The 15,333-nt window shown below is 39.3% G+C and overlaps 1 protein-coding gene across 13 annotated transcripts in view; it reads right to left on the bottom strand.

Annotated features, from left to right (window-relative positions):
• The window catches only part of FHIT (fragile histidine triad diadenosine triphosphatase), a 1,499,836-nt gene that overhangs the window by 1,198,080 nt on the left and 286,423 nt on the right, over positions 1-15,333 (bottom strand). The window lies entirely within an intron of this gene.

The following is a 15,333-nucleotide window of genomic DNA, read 5'->3' on the forward strand; positions in this document are numbered from 1 at the left end:
AATACTGTTCTAGGCCCTGAAGATACAGAAGCAAAAAAGACAGGCAAAATCCCTACCCTCATAAAGTTATATTCAGATAATAAACAAATTAACACAAATTTATAATATTATGTCAGGTAGTGATAAGTCCTGTGGAAAAAAATTAAGCAGGGTAAGGAGTTAGAGAATGATGGGGGAGAAGGACAACTATTGTGGGCAGAGTGGTCAAGGAAGGATTCTCTGAGGAGACGACATTTGAGCAAAAGCCTGAGTGTAACGAAGAAGAAGCAAGGCATAGAAATATCTAGGGGAAAAGACTCCCAGACAGAAGCAACAGCAAACACAAAGATGTTGAGGTGAGAATAAGCTTGACATACACGAAGAACAGCAAGAAAACCAGTGTGACCAGAACTCAGGGACAAAAAAAGAGAGTAATAGTAGACATGGTGAGAAAGACAAGCATGAGCCCAATCTTGAAGGGCCTTGAGGCTATGGCATAGAGACTGGATTTATTCTGAGGATGATAGGGAGCTACTACAGGGTTCCATATAGTTCATGTAGAGTACCAGAAGCTGGACCAAGACAGCGGGTGCAGAAACAGAATCAGTGCAGATTTGCTGGAGGAGATGAGGTCATTTACTCTCATTGTTTCTATTTCACCAATGAAAAACGAAGTGAAGGAATCAGCTGAGGGGAGAATCGGGGATGGGAGTTGGAGGTCTGAGGTACAGGTGAAGGTGTAAAACCGTTGCCTCACAGAGTAGAAGTATTAAGCAAATGATGAAAGATTTCTAAATAGAGCAGAGGATACACTTGAAATTTGTGGACATAAACTCAAAGTAATGCCATTCAGCATAGTTTTGTGTTCTTCTCCATTCAACTGCACTCAGGTCCAAAGTGGACATAGGGTCAGAGTCATGCCAGTAAACAGGACACAGAGAGACAAGCAAAGGAGAGACTGACCATAGCACCTAAGCTGGGTAAGGAGGGAAGTGAGGGCATGAGAGGAGAAATGGATACAGGCATGCCTCATTTTATTGCACTTTGCTTTATTGTGCTTAGAAGATACTGTGCTTTTTATAAATTGAAGGTTTGTGGCAATCCTGCCACAATCAAGTCTATTGGTGCCATTTTTCCAATAGCATTTGCTCACTTCATGTCTCTGTGTCACATTTTGGTAATTCTCATAACATCTTCAACTTTTTCACTATTATCACTGTGATCAGTGATCTTTGATGTTACTATTGTAATTGTTTTGGGGCACCACAAACTGCACCCATATAAGACAGTGTACTTAATCAACAAATGTGTGTGTTCCGATTGCTCCAGTGACCAGCAGTTCCCCCGTCCCTCTCCCCCTCCTCGGGCATCCCTATTCCCCTGAGACACAACAATGTTGAAATTAGGCCAACTAATAACCCTACAATGACCTCCAAGGATCTAACTGAAAGGAAGAGTCGCACATCTCTCACTTTAAAGCAAAAGCCCGAAATTATTAAGCTTATTGAGGAAGGCATGTCGAAAGCTGAGAGAGGCCAAAAGCTAGGCCTCTTGCACCAAACGGTTAGCCAAGTTGTGACTGCAAAGGAAAAGTTCTTGAAGGAAATTAAATGTGCTACTTCATGAGCACATAAATGCTAAAAAAGCAAAGTACCCCTACTGCTGATATGGAGTAAGTTTTAGCGGTCTGGATAGAAGATCAAACCAGCCAAAACATTCCCTTAAGCCAAAGCCTAATCCAGATCAAGGCCCTAACTCTCAATTCTATGAAGGCTGAGAGAGGTGAGGAAGCTGCAGAAGAAAAGTTAGAAGCTAGCAGAGGTTCATGAGGTTTTAGGAAAGAAGCCTTCTCCATAATATAAAAGTACAAGGTGAAGCAGCAAGTACTGATATAGAAGCTGCAGCAAGTTATACAGAAGATCTAGCTAGGATAACTCATGAAGGTGGGTACACTAAAAACCAGATTTTCAATGCAGATGAAATAGCCTTATATTGAAAGAAGATGCCACCTAAGACTTTCATAGCTAGAGAGGAAAAGTCAGTGCCTGACTTCAAAGCTTCAAAAGATAGGCTGAGGACTTCCCTGGTGGTCTACTGGTAAAGAATCTGCCTTACAATGCAGGGGACGGGGGTTCAATCTCTGGTCAGGGAACTAAGATCCCACATGCTGTGGGGCAACTAAGCCCACGTGCCGCAACTACTGAGCTCACGTGTATCAACTAGAGCCCGTGTGCTGCAAACTACAGAGCCCATGTGCTCTGGAGCCCGTGCACCACAACTACAGAGCCCACGTGCCCTGGAGCCTGTGTGCCACAACTAGAGAGAGAAAACCCACACGCCACCACTAGAGAGAAGCCTGCATGCCACACCTAGAGAGAGAAAAACCTGCACGCCACAACTAGAGAAAAGCCCGCGCACCACAGTGAGGAGCCCACATGCTGCAACTAAGACCTGACGCAGCCAAAAATAAATAAAATAAATAATAAATAAATCTTAAAAAAAAAAAAAAAAAAAAGACAGGCTGACTCTCTTGCTGGGGCTAATGCAGTCACTGACTTTAAATTGAAGCCAATGCTCATTTACCATTCCAAAAATCCTAGGGCCCTTAAGAATTATGCTGAATCTACTCTGCCTGTGCTCTATAAATGGAACAACAAAGCTTGGATGACAGCACACCTGTTTACAACATGGTTTACTAAATATTTGAAGCCCGCTGTTGAGACCTACTGCACAAAAAAGAGATTCCTTTCAAAATATTACTGCTCATTGACAATACACCTGGTCACCCAAGAGCTCTGATGGAGATGTACAATGAGATTTATGTTGTTTTCATGCCTGCTAACACAACATCCATTCTGCAGCCCATGGATCAAGGAGTCATTTTGACTTTCAACTCATTATTTAAGAAATATGTTTTTGTTAAGACTACAGTTGCCGCAGATAGTGGTTCTTCTGACGGATCTAGGCAAAGTAAACTGGAAACCTTTTGGAAAGGATTCACCATTCTAGATGCCAGTAAGAAGATTTGTGATTCATGGGAAGAGGTCAAAATATCAACATTAACAGGAGTTTGAAAGAAATTGATTCCAACCCTCATGGATGACTTCAAGGGATTCAAGACTTCAGTGGAGCAAGTAACTGCAGATGTGGTAGAAATAGCAAGAGAACTAGAATTAGTAGTGGAGCCTGAAGATGTGACTGAATCGTTGCAACCTCATGATAAAACTTTAACAAATGAGGAGTTGCTTCTTTATGCATGAGCAAAGAAAATGGTTTCTGGAAATGGAAAAGATCTCCTGGTAAAGATGCTGTAAAGACTGTTGAAATGACAAGAAAGGATTTAGAATATTACAAAACTTGGTTGATAAAGCAGTGGCAGGGTTTGAGAGGATTGAGACCAACTTGGAAATAAAATGCTATCAAACAGCACTGCATAGTACAGAGAAATTGTTCATGAAAGGAAGAGGGAATCGATGTGGCAAACTTCATCGTTGACTTATTTTAAGAAATCACCACTGCCACCCCAACCTCCAGCAACCACCATCCTGATCAGTCAGCAGCCATCAACATGGAGGCAAGACCCTCCATCAGCAAAAAGATTACAACTCACTGAAGGCTCAGATGATGGTTAGCATTTTTTAGCAATAAAGTATTTTTAATTAAGGTATGTACATTGTTTTTAGAAGGTTAGCACAGTGTTTCCTAACAAGAGCACTATGGCATTTGGGGTGAAATAATTCTTCATTGCCTAGACTGTCTCATGCACTGAATGACATTTAGCATCCTTAGCTCCTGCCCTCTAAAGGCCAGTAGGACTGCTCACATTTACAAATGCTCCCAAGGAGAGAAGTACTTCCTAGATTGAGAGCCACTGGCCACTGACCATGAGGTAGAGAAAGTGACATTTGCAAGTGAGAATTTCAAGGAACTGAGAGGCCAGATATGAGTAATCTATGTGGACATTCTTACCTAGAATGATGGCAGGAGAGTGATGGGCACAAAGACAGTGAGCTAGGGAATAAAATCATCAATAAATACAGAGGAGTAGTAGGCAGTAGGATAGGCTGATCCCACATGCTTTAAAAGTACTTCTGTGGATGAAGAAAAAAGAAGCTGTCTAGAAGTGACAATGAGGCTGAAAAGAAGACACCAACTCCACTCGAGACACTGAAAAAAAAAAACACCCACCACCTGAGAGGGTGACAGAGAAGCAATATCCTTAGTGGGTAGCCAAGAGTATCAGAGCAGCACTGTCCAGCAGAACTTCCTGTGATGATGGAAATGTTGTATAGTGACACTGTCCAGTAAGATAGCCAATAGCCACATGTGCCTATCAAGCCCTTGATATGAGGCCATTGTGACTGAGGAACTGAATTCTTCACTTTGTTTAATTTAAATTAATTTGAACATAAATAGCCACATGTGGCTAGTGACTACCGTATTCTACGGTGGAGAAGAGTAAAAGGTGAAGGGAACATTTAGAAATGAATTTGAATCTGAAGACACAGGAAATTCTTCTTAATGTTCAAGTCTTGAGAAAAGGGGCAAAGGTAGGTGTGAGTCTAGGTAAGTTGGTGTTTCTGGAGAAGGAAGATGAGAGAAGTAACACTCAACCGCATCAGCATTTTCAATAAGCAGGATTCCAAAAATTCATCTTAAGTCATTCTGCCTCCTCCTGAAACTAACTTCTGTACCATATTGCTATGGAAGACACTTGAGAAAATCTCCTTCAAAGTCTAAAATGTCACCGCCATGTAAGAATTATTCCTTCTCATGAGAAGCCCCTGTTATTAATAGACTGTGGCTATTGCCTATTTTTCTGGGACCTAAGTGTCCCTTCCCCAAAGATTGGCTTTCTATCTCTAACAAACGGAAAAAAAAAGTTACTTCCGAAAATTCCCCATTAAAAGATGCTGTTGTTTAGAAACGACGTTTCTTTCTTTTCTATAAAAGAATATAAGAACATATAAGAACATGTTCTTTGTTATCCAAAATGAGGCAGAAGTATTCTGATTGGCCGCAGCCATAAGCCTATGATTTGTGCCTTCACAAAATAATAAAAAAGGGTCATCCACCACCACGGCCACCCTAACACACACACACACACACACACACACACACACACACTCTTCCAGAATGACCTCATGGCCATACCCTTAGAGGCTTGGCTGCAAACCTACCAACAACAACTCTGTCAATATGTCTTCATCAACCAAATGAGCAACGCCAACGTGGGACCCAGGACCACTCACTCGGTGGAAGAATCCCAGGTTCAGGCAGGGGACAGGCAGAGCACAGGTAATATCTAGATATTGCTTGACAGTGCATTTGATTGGGAATAAAGGAACAGTAAAACACTTCTGATTAGCTTCTGTCTGTTAGTGTTCTCAATTTCCACTTAATTGCAATCAAAATATCAAAATATTCTCTGTCCCCAGAGAGGGGACACAGTCCCTATTTTAATAAACCCTAAAATACATAATTAAGAAACAACCTCTGCAGGGCTAATCAGCATAGCACTATAACTGGTCAGATTCCTTAGTGGACAAAGGTTAATTTCTCTTGGTCCTAAGGCAGAGTCTTTCCCTTAAGTGTCCTCACCAGATGCCAGTACATGTCCACTCTGTATCTTGTAGGCTGAGGGCCTTATACATTAACCATGCTTCTGAACTCTAAGGATGGGCCAGAGTCAGGCAAAAGGATCAAAAAACGAAGAGCAATAGATGTCCACAATGTTGGCGAGATGTATTCTATCAGATGCTTATTAGCCTTGGATCACTTCGGGTCCAGGATACAGATTTAAGCTTCCACTGTAATGAATTCCATAGTTCCCAGGATTTGATCCATTAAACTAAGAACCTATTCTTGCTTTCCCCTTTGGTTTCCCCTGATGGGACTTTGATCAACATGGAAGCCAAAAAGCATCCTGGCGCTAGGCACCCCAGTTAACTATTCTATTCTCTGGCCACTGCCAAAGACAGTCATCTTGCAACTTACTTTTACTGGGACCAATAAGATTCAAAGGAGAGTAGGTGAATGGAATGCTTAAAGTCCATCTCAGCTACTGAGAAGAAAACTTGCAAGTCATAATGAAGAGCAGCAAAAAGAAACTGAATTATTAATTCCCACTGCCTCTCTGTCCACAAGCTCCCTCTGGTGGAGGAACTACTAGGTAATAAAATAGTTATAATAACAGTAACCAAAATTTAAAAAAAAAAAAAGGAAAGAAAGGAAGACAAGAAAAGGCAATCCACAGCAAGACAATCAATCCCTGTAAAACTGAGAGTCAAATGTAGTGATTAGCAAATATGAGCTACAGCTAGAAAACCACTTACAGATGAAGCAGTGTGATGAATGATTTACCAAAAAGGTCAACACTGCTCTTTTATCTTCACCACCCATCAGTTTCCATTGCCCTCAATTTGTCTGGCACATAACAAAAAGCAGGCCATAAAATATTCACCATAAAAATTAACCATATTTTGTAACATCAAAAATAGAAGCATATAGTTGGATGTAGTCTAAGCATATGGGCCAGCTTCTCAGTTAGAATTCCTCATATACATTGTAAAAAGCTTTGACATTTAAAACCCTGTTATAAGAGGTAATGTACTCAGCAAGTACCAGAACTCTCTGCCCTATGCTCAGCTTTGCTAATCCACTGTTAGTACTCAAACAAGGGAAGGTACCATTAATCCTCTCCCAAAGACCACAGCAATAACGGCAGGAGAGGGGCTAGTGTCAGCACTTCCCCTACTACTCCCTTGGAAGCCAGACTTCTCTGTAGCTTCTGTTTCTAGCTGGCGTGGATGCCAGGCTTTCGATCTCAACATGCCTACTATACATTCTGACAAATGAGCTGGGGGATGAACTACCTTTACACTCCCATTTGACAATCTTTATACAAAAAGGAACACAATACCAGATGAAAATACATTTTCAAGCAGGAGGGATTCTAAATGTTAACATATCTGCAAACTGCCAGATCCCCTTAACCAGAGCTGCAAAAGTCATTTTAACTGAACTGATTAAATTGATTCCATCAAAAAATAGATCACTTCCCTCCTCCCTATCCTGTCTCTGAATTTACCAGCTGCTTCTCTGATTTCGTAAAATCAATAGGATATTTGGCATCTGGTAGATATAATCTAGCTTATCTGATTTATTGAAGAATTCTTCTCCCCAGACTCTGTTTAAAGAGATTACCTAAAGATCTGGTTATTTACTTATATCATTGTTATTTGAAGATTTGAAAAAAGGTGGGGGGATCAATATCATTGTTACTTGAGGATCTGAAAAAAAAAAAGAAAATCAAAATGAAAGAAAAACGGTCAAAACAGTTCTGAAAAAGAATAGCTATGAGGATGTTCATCACCACATTATTTATTTTATAAAAGTAAAACTTGAAAATCCTACATTTCAAACAAAAGAAGACTGTTCAAATTAACTATGGTATAGTCATCAAGTGGAATATTATGTAGACATTGAAAGTTATGTAGCAGAATATTTAATAAAATGAAAAAATATTCATGGTATTATTAAAGGGGAAAAACACATTGAAAAAACAATAGGGTATAGTATTATCAGATTTATTGACAATGGCTTTATTTGGATAAGACTGAAAGTTTGGCAATTGATTGGCTAACTCATTTTCTGTTCACAGCCCCATTACTCCAGCACCCCCTTAAAGCTAGGGGTGATTCTATAAAATGAGATATAAACAGAAGTCTGCTTGCTGGCACTTTTTTTGTCCTGATTAAAAGGGGGGCAGATGGGGCTCCTTCTTCTGTTGTCTATACCAGACTGAATCAGCTGATCGATCCATAACCAGACTGTCCTCTCAGCCAACAAACAGTGGGGGAAAGAAGACAAATCCTTGCAATCAACTATTAGATACCACCAAAAACAGTTGCAACTTGATCTGTTTATTCATCTTTTAACCATTTGTTTTATTGTCCATGTAGATATAATCAAAGAATAGCCCCTAGGAATCTATGGAGTTTTACTGAAATGAAGTTAAGGCTTTGGGTCGTGTGAAGAATAATAAGTACCATTCCAAGAGCAGGGAAGCCACATTTCCTCTCAATTTCAAAATACAAGCTAGTCATCTTGAAAGCTGGAAAATTCACTCTCAATATACCTTGATAATAGGAATAAATATAGGCATGTATCTCAGCCATTTATGGCCCAAATAAACAAGGGATAAAATAATATCAGTAAGTGACAGAAATATCAATACTGCCTAGATTTACACATATCTCTTACTAGAGCAGCTATCATTTTACACTGTGGCAATCTGTTTGCATGTCCATCTTCCCACTAGACTATAACCTCCCTTTAAGCAAGAACCAGTTTCTTTCATCTTTGCTAAGGATGCCCAAGTCTTCTTCCTTCCAAGCTCTCAGAACCAAACTTAGTCTCCAACTATAAATGCCTATAAAACATGGCAGCAATTTTGACTCTTTCTTCATTCTAAGTCATCCTACTTTAAAAAAAAGTCAACAACTTTTTAACACTTCCAAAATATACTGAAGGAAGGGGAAAATCACACATTAAATTCTTGTCAAGTAACATTTACCTCCTCAAGCGCTGACTAATCAGAAATGACTGGACTTGGAAGCTTCTTTCACCACTTGGTCTATAAGCTAAATTCAGCTCCTATTGTGCCAACTGGAAAATGACAACATCCCTTGCCACCTCACACAACATCACATCCCGCCAGTCACTCTAGAGTCTGGCAATCTGGTGTGACCATTCCTCATCAGATCAAGCAGAAATTATAAACCAAATTTAAAGGGTCCTAGTAGCCCCATTCCAGAAGAGCAATGGTGAAGTTAGAAGAGATTAGAAGGGTGCCAGATTTATTACTATTGATTCCCTGCTGGCAATTTCATGAAAGGATATCCATCGCAGGAATAAAAAGAGCATCTGGATCGTTTCCAACTCTTTTGTCTTCAAGTTCTTTAAAAAAAAAAATCAACCAAGAAGGATAAGAAACTAGGAATTGGCAGATGGGGCCCAAGTTTCTCTACACAATAAGAAGCCTTCATCACTACACCCTAATTATGCTTATCTGCTCCTGCAGAGTCCAATACATTTATTAATTGAGCCTTACCACTGCCATCCTGGTAACCCAGAGAAGAAGCCAATCTATAATGACTCAAGCCACATTTCACAATAGACTCCAAAGGACACATGATGTCATTTGCTAAAATGACTCAATCCAGATAGAAAGCATTCTGACCTATACATAATTGACTGACCTTTGCTATGCTTTCCTGGTTATTTATATACTATCGTATGCATGAATGTATATCAGTGGTATTTATACTTGGCAGCTACTTTGGAGAACGCATTATTCAATTGGGATTTGAAGCTTTTTATGACCATTTCCTGACCAAATATTCATAAATGAATGACAAGAAGAGATGTTACCTTAAAAATAACATTTAATAGGCTCTGGAAAGTCTAAGGAAGCTTTGTTACTCTAATTGTTTTAAAATACAGTGGATAAGACCTATGTAAAGCTGAATTCAAAACACTAAGACCAAGGATATTAAAGGGTGCTTTATCTATTTTCCATTTAGGGCTCAATAATGATAGTAAAATATGCTTTACCGAAGGAGTGGAGTATTTTGGATACTTGTGAGAAAAGCATCCTGTGGAGAAGGTAATTAGAGACCATAATAAATGACCAGAGAAAAGAGCACAACTATATGATGCTCTTTGACTTTTTAATTATGAATTTTGTTTTCCAAAAGGGGTAAGCTACAAATTAAATATTAATCAGATGATCAAGATGGTTTCAAGATAATCATAGAAACAGAGGCAGATGGACACACTAGATTAGGGAAGGAAAATGTGTAGCAGGTATGTCCTTATTCCCACTTTGCGTACTCAGGGCAGACATCAATAACTGATCACTGAATTCTTAACCAAGAGCTCTGACATAGACTAAACACTTTTCCAGTACTACTCCAGGGAAACACTACCAAAAAGATGGACTTGGAACATGAAGTGAAATATATTTGCCATTGCCTAACTAAATCATACAGTTCATTTCAGATCCCAATACATATTAAATATCAAAAACAGTGATGCCATTATGAAATACTCATAATTCAGTACTCCTTCATTTGCTTGTCTAAACTAAATTTCCAGTGATCTGAAGGTGGATTCACTGGCACACATTGTTATTGTGCCTTAATAATATAATTAAATAATTCTCAAATTGATTCTATCTCTTGTTGTCATAGACTCCAAAACCCAATATAAAACTAAACAGATTTTTAAAACCAAAATTTAAAAGCAATATTTTGAATCCTGGGAAAACATGAAATCAAATTCAGCAGGTTTCTCTGAGTCATGGTAGGTTGGTATGATCCCTAGGGTAAATAAAAAGCAAAGAAGGGGTCTAACCAGAAAAAATGGAAATGCTTATATGTTCACAGAAAAATATTAGAGTGTTGAAAAGGGATGGCCTACAGTTATAAGTATCTACAGGGATAAATCTTAGAAACAAAGAATCAAGTGGAAAGAGCATATGCTGAAGACTACAGACAGCAGTGCTTTCCAACTTATGTACCTCAGTGACTAGGTTACAAAGGTCTTAACATATTGATCCCCTTAGTTCTGGGGGTGAATAGTAGCTGGAGTGGCCAGAGTCTTTTAGTGGGACATGAATAGCATTTATCCCAAGGCACTGTACAATATTTTCAAGTTCAGTGTATGCCAAGATGTGAAGAAGTTGGGAAGCACTGACATATGGTATAAAGCCATTTTTATAATGCTCAAATACTAAAATATATCTTGTTTAGAGATATATACACATGTGGCAAAATTATTTTATAGGAGAAAAGAAAAGCAAAGGAAGGATGAGTGGAAAATGCATCCAGAACATCCATTCCTTCAGGATAATGGCTACTATCGAAATGGAAACACAGGAGATGAGATATAGGGAAGGTACACATGAGTAATTTATAGTTCTTAAATTGGATGGTAGGTTCATGGATGTTTAGTTTATTGTGCTCCAAATATACTGTTTTATAAATATAAAATATTACATAATGCTCATTTTAAAATATCAAAGTTAAGAAGCCAGGCAACTTTCTAGCTTATTCAGGATCAGTTTTTCACAGTGGAATCTCAAGCACAGATACAACTTCTCAGGGAAGGCTTTAACCCAGAGGTTTCTAATGGTCAAAACCCTACTCAAGGGGCTTCCCTGGTGGCGCAGCAGTTAAGAATCTGCCTGCCAATGCAGGGGACACGGGTTCGAGCCCTGGTCCGGGAGGATCCCACATGCAGCAGAGCAGTTGGGCCCGCGCACCACAACTACTGAGCCTGCACTCTAGAGCCCGCGAGCCACAACTACTGAAGCCTGCGTGCCTGGAGCCCGTGCTCCGCAACAAGAGAAGCCACCGGAATGAGAAGCCCGTGCACTACAGCGAAGAGTAGCCCCTGCTCGCCACAACTAAAGAAAGCCCACGCGCAGCAACGAAGACCCAACGCAGCAAAAAATAAATAAATAAATACATGTATTTTTTTTTAAAAAAACCCTACTCGATGATGACAAGATTTTGTTCTAATCCAACTAAGAGTTTTCATAACAATTAGCTGGACACCTAAAGTTCCATTTCCACACTCAAACAAAAATATCGTAAAAACCATGTGCAAGCCTCTTAATTAGGATTCATTTAGTTACAAAAAACAAAAATCCACTGCGGAGCTCAAGAAAAATGGGGGTCAGAATCAGAAATTAGAGGTAACCCATAGCACATAGGACAGGAAGTACAGCCAGGTCTCATGAGGAACCAGAGCCAGAAAGAGGGGGGCCATTCAGATCCAATATTGATACATTCTGGGGCTATAGGATCTTGTTATCGCTGTTTCTTTCTGGAACATTTACCCTATTGCTTCTACCTTAAGATGTGCTTTCTCTGCTTTGGCATTGACATGACCAAATACTATCTCTTCGCAGCTTAAGTGGAAACCAAGTGCACACCACTTCAAAATGACCAGAGGAAAAGAATCTGATTAACCCAACCAAGGTCAAGATCAGTCCACACCTGGTCTAATCAGCCCCAACTATCTGCAAGGAGTTACCAATTCAAATACCTATAGGGGCCAGGCAGGTAATTAAAGATGTGAAGCTGACCAGGTGTGAAGCAAGGAGCTGGGAGTAAAGGGCCTACAACAAACAGAGCTCCTGCTGCTTCTCAACTTTGGCTGTGTAATAGCAGAAATCCAGGTTTTCACTGAAATTTCCTGATTTACAAAACTTATCGGCAGGCCATATTAGGCCACGGGTCTCTGCTGTCAGTGTCCTACAAAGAATAAACTGTGGATATGCCAGATTCAGAGGGTCACACTGGACAGACACGACCGTTAAATGCCAGCCCTTTGGGTGAAAGGCCAGTTCTCGCAGAAGGGGTCATAGATCAGGCAGTCCCTCCAACAAAGCTGGGATTACGCACTACTCTTACATACACACGCTCACACACAAAACACATAGCTAAGCCTCTAAAAATATCTTGTTCAAGATCAGATACTAAACTGGGTGGAGATAGTTTTCATGTGGCTCTGTATGGGTTCACAGAAAAAAGCAGTAAAGTACACAAAGAAATGAGACAAAGCAAACTAGAGCCAGAAAAAGACAGCATCATCACCTTCTTCTTTTCTATCCATAGATAGCCAAAAATGCTGCCATAAAAAGACTACTCACTACAAAGCAATTATAGATTCTTTTTTCAATTAACTAAGAGTGACACAGGTGCTCTTATCTCAATTTCTTCATCATACCAGAATTGTTAGACACATAAGTCTTAACTTAGACGTGACTTTCTCTAGGAAGCCAGGCCTGAATCCCTGATCTTGGGTTAGGCAAGTGCCCCCTTAGGTGTTCCCACAGCATCTTGCCCTCGCTCGCCTACATGCCCACCCTCCCTGCCCGCCATGGCACCTAACCGGTAATATCCGAGCATAGCTATTTATCTCTGCATGTAGGTGAGCTTCCTTTAATTTTTTTTAAATTGAAGTGTAATTGACCTTCAAAAAAATGTTAGTTCCAGATGTACAACATAGTGATTCGATAGTTCTATACATTACAAAATGATCACCACAATAAATCAAGTTACCATCTGTCACCATAGAAAGTTATTACAATATCATTGACTATATTCCCCATGCTGTACATTTCATCCCCATGACTCATTTATTTCGTAACTGGAACTTTGTACCTCTTAATCTCCCTTACCTATTTCACTCATCCCCTCACTCCCCTCCCCTCTGGAAACCACTTGTTCTCTGTATCTATGAGTCTGTTTCTGTTTTGTTATATTTCTTCATTTGCTTTGCTTTTTAGATTCCACAGATAAGTGAAATCATGTGGTATTTGTCTTTCTCTGACTTATTTCACTTAGCATAATACTCTCTAGGTCCATCCATGTTGTTGCAAATGGCAAGATTTCATTCTTTTTTATGGTTAAGTGTGTGTGTGTGTGTGTGTGTGTACCACATCTTCTTTATCCATTCATCCATCAGTGGACGCCTAGGCTGCTTCCATATCTTGGCTATTGTAAATAATGCTTAAATGAATATAGGGGTACACATATCTTTTCAAATTAGCATTTGCTTTTATTTTCTGCAGAAGAATACCCAGAAGTGGAATTGCTGGAAATCCAGCAGAATCCACCCAGAAGTGGATTTTGTGGTAGTTCTATTTTTAATTTTTTGAGGAACCTCCATAGTGTTTTCCACAGTAGCTGTACACATTTACATTCCCTTAGGTGAGCTTCTTCAAAGCAAGGATAATGTCTAGTCCTCCTTTATGCCCCAGTGCCTATTCATTGAGTAAATTCATAGAGTCAGGCATATTGAAAATTTTATTTCTATTTTTTAGCAATCAATTCAGGGAAGAAAAGTTGAATTTAGACTTGATTCCTCCCTATTCTTTTGTATGAACTTAAAATTTTTCAGTAAAAACACTTTGACTCAAACTAGAAGTACATATATCATGTTGAGTTATTACAAACTCAAAATCACATAGTTGTGGGGCTTTTTGTAATATGTAGTCATATTTAGGCTAAAAATCCTCAAAGGCACCCTCTGTCAGCTTGTAGATATGCATAGATTCTTCCCAATATACCTATGTTGATGTACATATAAATATAGAAGAATAAGGCATGGTAAAATTCTCTACCTAAGGACATAAAATCCATATACTTAAACTTAGGAGAAATTTGGAGAAGTATATGCATGTCCTGAAAGACTTATGTTCATTCTAAAGAAAGGAGTCTTGGCAAACTTCCCTAGTGCCAAGAACTGTTTAGCAGGAATTAATTTTTAAATGAAATAAGCTAAAAATGAAATAAACGTAGTATTATTTACAGATAAGTCTTATTCTTCAGTAATTACTGAAGGTGACACTGGTATGTTTTATCATTGGTAGTTGGACAAGGTTTGATCAAATGTCTCCCTTTTCTCATGAAATATAGATGCAATGTTCTGATTCTCACTGCTATCCCAGGTCTGGTGGTGCTTCATCATGTTCAGTTTGGTAACCTAAATAATGTGGGGGAAAAAGAGCGTAATTTCAAACCAATAAGTATATCTGCGACGGAAAGAAGTGAGGTTCATGTCTCCAGACACTTGCGCCTAAGTTAAGACAAACTAAATTTTAAAAGGCTTAATGTTTTACCTTGAACAGGGGGGAGTCTTGTCTTCTCATTCTAGCTAGATGCAAGTATTTGGCAAATGTCTTCTTTGAAAAGCATTATTTAGCAATGGAATTACAGTCAATGTCATACGGAAAGATAAAGCAAACTGAAGGACAAAAGGATAAATGAAGAAATGTATAGCAGCACTTGCCAAGGCAAGTTCCATTCATGAGTATCACCAAATGAAAGGGATACTGGATTATATCAAGTTCAACAACTTTCCTTACTCCAGGAATTGTCAGTCTTTAATATTCATAATGGCCCTCCTGAATTTTCAGGAAGGGATAGAGTATGCAGAATTTGCCATGCTTACTGTCTATATAAAGGCTTTACCACTCTTGGGAATACCAGTGCTATCGGTCAAAATTCTAGCTCTATCACTTAGTAGCTGTGTTCCCATCCATGTGCAAATTTCTTAACCCCTCTGAGCATCAGTTACCTCATTTGAAAATTTAGTCCTTTAATTTACATTTCATCAGAACTTCTGTCGTTGACTTTCCTTTGAAGTTACTTCCTATAATTAGTAACAGATAATAATATCTTCAGGGACTTCCCTGGTGGCGCAGTGGTTAAGAATCCGCCTGCCAATGCAGGGGACACAGGTTCGAGCCCTGGTCTGGGAAGATCCCACATGCCA

The sequence above is a fragment of the Eubalaena glacialis genome, chromosome 7 (genome assembly GCF_028564815.1).
Source record: "Eubalaena glacialis isolate mEubGla1 chromosome 7, mEubGla1.1.hap2.+ XY, whole genome shotgun sequence".
Taxonomy (NCBI): Eukaryota; Metazoa; Chordata; class Mammalia; order Artiodactyla; family Balaenidae; genus Eubalaena; species Eubalaena glacialis.